A 5,528-nucleotide genomic window follows, 5' to 3' on the forward strand; every position below is an offset into this window, starting at 1 on the left:
CAATTTCCCTAAGTTTTGGAGGAATTCAGTTTCCTGATTTCAATATTGGGATTTTAATCATTAAAGACTGAGATATTAAAATATTTTATACATCAGAGCTTTTTAAGTATCACGAATTTTTACCTTCCATGATTTTAACATTTGAGATTACGCTTTCATGACTGTGATTTGGGGTATCGGAAGAGGCAATGAATCCTTCTGAGTGCCCACTTCTAGACCGTAGCTCCTTCTTATGTAATTGGTCATGCCTATGGTAGGTGTCTTTATTCTAAAGTATTTTAAGAGACAATAACAGATCGGTCATCTTGTTTAAAAGAGGGTGTATGTGAATCTGTTAATTCCGTGTTCCTGGTGGAAAGGGGAGCATGAGAACGCAGCTCCCATCGGCCAGGCGCTGCTCAGTGTCCTCAGACATCAGCAGTTCGGCCCGTACCTGACCAGAGCCTGAGGATGGACAGTGGACAAGGGACTGCGCACTGGGAGTCACCCCTCATTTCTGGGTCATTCTTTCCATGACTTCACTCTCTCTTATGACTCTACCTTCATTCCAGCCTCTTTCCTCCTGGGCTGTGAATCTGCATAGAGCAGATTGGGATTCAGAGTCTATAGTCATTAGAATAGGCATCTGTTTCATATTGGCTCATCTGAGAGTCAAATGCAATCCATTTACCCCTCCCCCGACTAATGTGTTTATTCCAATATGCTCTACACTTATAAACTATGATAGTCTGTGCTAGTTCTTTGTATATATAGATAACTAAACACAAACACATGCAGCTATGCATGCAAGATATATGGACATATATATGTATGTGTATATAATACATGTATACATTTAAGCAGGAATATATTATATTTCTACAAATACTTGCCCATATTTTATATGTGAACTATGTGCATGCAAAATACATAGAAAATATAAACACATATAATGATGACACATGCCATTCTCTAGGAAGAAACACCTGGGAAGAATTTTCAAAATCTATTTATCCTAAAGTGGGCCCTTCAACATCTCAGCATGGACTGGGGGCTTTAGGGGGCTTTTGAGACCTAGCTGGAGAAATCAGGTGTCCAGAGTTGTGCCTTTGAAGGTTGTATCTGGGCCCCAGTCCACTGTGAAGTGGACAACCTCCTCTGTCACACTGCTCCCACCACCATGATGTTCGGTCCAAGAGCACAGGGTCAATCAGCCATGGATTGAACACTCTTTGAAACAATGATCCAAAATCAACACTTCCTCTGTGGAAGCTGTTTTTCTCAGATTGCTCAAGCTGTCAATCAAACTAATACACAGTTCTGTGAGTCCACTGGTGCATCTGTAACAGAATATCTGAGAAATATATAATGGCAATTTATAAATTGTGGGAATTTATTTCTGAGTTGTGCAGCCTAGGAAGGCTAATCTGCTTCTGGAATGATTTGGTGACGCTCTGAAGGTTTGGTGAAGGCTGTTCTCTGCCTCTGTGGCAGAAGGGGTGAAAAGAGGTTCCCAGGCTTTTGTGAGGACACCTAATGACTTGGTCACCTCAGAATAGCCCTACTTTCTACTGTGCTGCACTGGGATGCAGTTTCAACATGAATGCTGGACGGGACGAAAACATCATTCAACTATAGCAACGGCATTTGCCAATTCTGACAAATTTCAAAATTTCTGTGGACTTCAACTTCTGCCTTGATAGCTTCATCAGTAAAGGGAGGGACGTATTACTCCTGCTGAATCTAACGTAGATGTATCTTGAATCCAGACTGAAATTTAGGGTCCAATGACAGATTTACAGCACAGAAAGGTATTGCGAGAATCCCCAAAGAAACTCCGCTCCTGAATTCAAATGGTGGCTCCCGTCACAGTGCTCCTGAGTACCATGCAGAAGTGAATATAGATGCTTTCTGGAGGAAGATAACTTTATTCCAGAACTGAATTAAATGTGATTATATTCAAATAAAGTACCACTGTTCAAAGACAAGACTGGAAAAGAGAATAGAAAAGTCACTGAAAGAGAATTTAAACGTACACTAGGTAGAAGCCAGGCAGCTTGAAGGTAGGTAGACCAATGTAAGATCTACATGGACACTGCACAGAAGAGAGAATCCAGTAGCAATCAGTGAATGCAAAGGTGCACAACCTCACCAAGTAATCAGAGAAGCCCCAAATAAAACCACAAGTAATGATGCTACAAATCCACCTGATTGGTTAGTACTGAACCCAAAGGTAGAACACATCACACTGCTAATTTCTGAGGAACAGTAGCATCCACACCCTTATGGTATAAATATGAATTGGTTAAACAACAACAGCAACAAAACGCTTTATCGATTGCTTGGCCTTCTGTAATGTTACACCAAGAGGCATATAATGATAATGTAACCTATCCTTGAATCAAGCCAAATTTTTCATAACCAGTTGAGTGGGGAAGACCCGGGCGTGGTGGTGCACGCCTGTAGTCCCAGCACTCGGGAGGCAGAGGCAGGCAGAGCTCTGTGAGTTCAAGGCCAGCCTGGTCTACATAGTGAGTTCCAGGACAGCTGGGGCTACAGGGAGACCCTGTCTCAAAAAGACCAAAAAAAAAAAAAAATCAGAACAGTTGAGTGGGTAAATAAACTGTATAGGAATACAGTAGGATAGTATGAGAAAAATGAGAATAAATGAATTACAACCACAAAAACCCAAAGCCATAATTACAATTATATACAAAACCATAAATAGAAAAACAAGCCAGGAAAATACCTATAGCATGATCCCATTTATATAAAACTCAAAAACAAAGCTCAATGATATTGTCTAGGAATGTACACAGATGGTAAAATTTCAAAGAAAAAGAAAGTCACTTGAGAGTTCAGTGTTGTCCCTGAGAAGGGGACACAGGAAGAGGCTGAAGTTTCTGTTCTTGACATGGCGGTGACTACATGTTTTGCACTATCCTGCTTCAGGGCCCCAAATCGCAGGTTTCATGATGAAAACAAGAATCTTAAAGGACTAATGGGAAGGAAATGAGGTAAAGGAGCGGAGACAACAGGAGAAAGCTCGTGAGCTGAACCAAGTTCCACATCTTTTCCTTCAAGTGACACAGGCAGGTCACTTGTTTTAGCACAGTGCCTTGTAGTAAATTCTCTCCGCTGGTTCATCGAAGGCCTGATTTGAGTATGCTCCTGAGTCCTGATTCTCTTTGATAGTTTCTCAATCAACAGAATCTACGATGCAGTATGTGCTGGGATTGGTCTGGGTGTGGATGTGGCAGTCACATGGTTCCTCCAGCTCAGACTCAGCAGGCAGGAAGAGTCACTGGACTTTACCTGTCTGGTCTCCTCTGGACGCTTCTTCAACAAATGTAGTTAGAAGTCAGGCGGTACCAGGCACAACCTAACTCTTGTATGGTTATCCCACATTTTGAGATAACATTTAGGAACCAAAGAGTGTGAGTCTTTAGATGTGGGCCTTACGTGCAGAAATTAGGATATTTGGTAAGTTGGAGAATAAAACTTTCATTATAACTTTTGCTCAATGTTCTGCACATTCTTTGAGGACACTAACACCAACCATTCAGTGCACCAGGTCTGGACACGAACTTATCAATCCTTGACCATCCTGGGGTGAAATTCTATTGCAGTGTGAGGAACTTCTTCCTTCCTTCAACTAAATGTATTCTCAAAGAATGTTTTATAGTACCTGTTGTGCATGATTTTGGGGGGTACTTATGAAACAGGATCTCCCTGTAGCCCCTGCTGGCCTGGACCTCGCTATGTAGACCAGGCTGGCCTGACACTCACAGAGATCTACTTGCTTCTGCCTCTGGAGTGCTGGGGTTAAAGACATATGTATAAATTTTTACTTCTGGTTAATCTTTTTAGCTACACATTGGTATTTAAATTGTCATGTAATTTTACATGTTTATGGGTACAGTATGATATGTGTACAATATGTTCATGTGTTATACAGTTCAAACCTTCAGCTCAAAACTCTGGTTTTCACACAGCTATGGTCTTTTGTTTTTTGAGATAGGTCTCCATGTAGCCACCCCCGACCCCGCCCCAACCCAAGAATTTCTAAGTAGACCAATCTCACAGAGATCCATCTGTTTCTGCCTTCTGTCTGCTGGGATTAAAGGCATACACCACTATGCCCAGCTGACTAGTCTTCTTAATTTTTCTTCATCCGCAACCAAAAAACATGCCCAGGTTCTCCCCTCCACCTGAGCACGTAAACAATGCACACGTTTTCTGGAGTTCTTGTAGAATCTGTCTACAGATACAATTCTGGGAGTCTCCCCATCCATGCATTACTGTTCCTAATTCATCTCTAATGCGCACACACTGACAACTTCGCAGAATGTTGATCATAGCTAACCATGAGACAGGATCCATAAGCTTTAAATTGCAAGGAATCTGCAGTATTAATTCTTATAAATAATACCAGCTGTCTTGTCTTAAACTTTTTGGAGCTATGAAAGCACCATCATGAACTGAACTTCAAACTCCATATAAAAAAATACCTAAAGAGGGTGCCGTTTTTTTATCTTAAACTTAAAAACTCTCTCAAAAGGTCTTCACAGAATAAGTTCTTTGATTATTTTTAAATTTTAATTTTGTATACTCACAGTGCATGGCACTGTGTTACATGAGGACATTTTCTTATAAGTGTATATATATGGTGAGTATATATTTTTTATTACAGTCTTTCACTGATTCCATCCCTCACTCCATTCTGTCAATATTCTTTTCTATAAAAATTCTCAAACTGAACAAGGTATTTCATATTTAAACCCTCTTCCTGTTAGTGAATCCTGAAAGAAAGCCTACATAGCTAACAATGCTAGCACCTGAAGATCAATCAACAAACACCTCAAAATGCAGGTACATTGATAAGTCACTGATTTCACTTTACAATGACTGATTTCAATCATGATTATGTTTTATAAGTGATTGATTATAAGTGACTTATTTTAGCAGCTCTTTAGTTTTATACTCATACATAGTAAATGTTACCCTTTTTTTCTTTTAATTACAGACTTTTAAGTTGCCTGAAATATTTGTTATTTATTCTTTCAACCGAGATAAATCCTTTGACATTTGTTGAGTCCCTACTATTTTGTAATATACGAAATTGGTTGTGCTGTTTTAATGATAAGGAAATACACTTCCAAAGACTCCAGAGCAATTATCCTTGGACTCATCTTTCCTACCTGATGTGTAACTCCAGAACCCATTTCACCCTTTATGCCCTCTTTAACTTCCGTCTACTTCAAATACACCCAGAATCGACAAGTAGGGCTTTCAGCCTTTAATCAAGTCACTGACCTGTGGGGTAGGGCAGGATGGAAATCTGCACCACACCACCAGAGACCCATCACAGGGAGTCACCGTAACCCCTGAACAGTAGTCAATGCATCGCTGAAGTTCACAGCTGAGGTAATCATTTCCGGAAGTTCAACCCATGTTTTTACATTTGCTTAATAAGACTAGCATAAAAGTGTTTTAAAATCCCAACTTACAACACACACACACACACACACACACACACACACACACAC

At 40.3% G+C, this 5,528-nt stretch overlaps 1 protein-coding gene across 1 annotated transcript in view; it reads right to left on the reverse strand.

Annotated features, from left to right (window-relative positions):
• Positions 1-5,528, reverse strand: part of Prkd1 (protein kinase D1) — a 371,822-nt gene that overhangs the window by 224,384 nt on the left and 141,910 nt on the right. The window lies entirely within an intron of this gene.

Source organism: Nannospalax galili, unplaced genomic scaffold (assembly GCF_000622305.1).
Source record: "Nannospalax galili isolate Female #2095 unplaced genomic scaffold, S.galili_v1.0 scaffold554, whole genome shotgun sequence".
NCBI lineage: Eukaryota > Metazoa > Chordata > Mammalia > Rodentia > Spalacidae > Nannospalax > Nannospalax galili.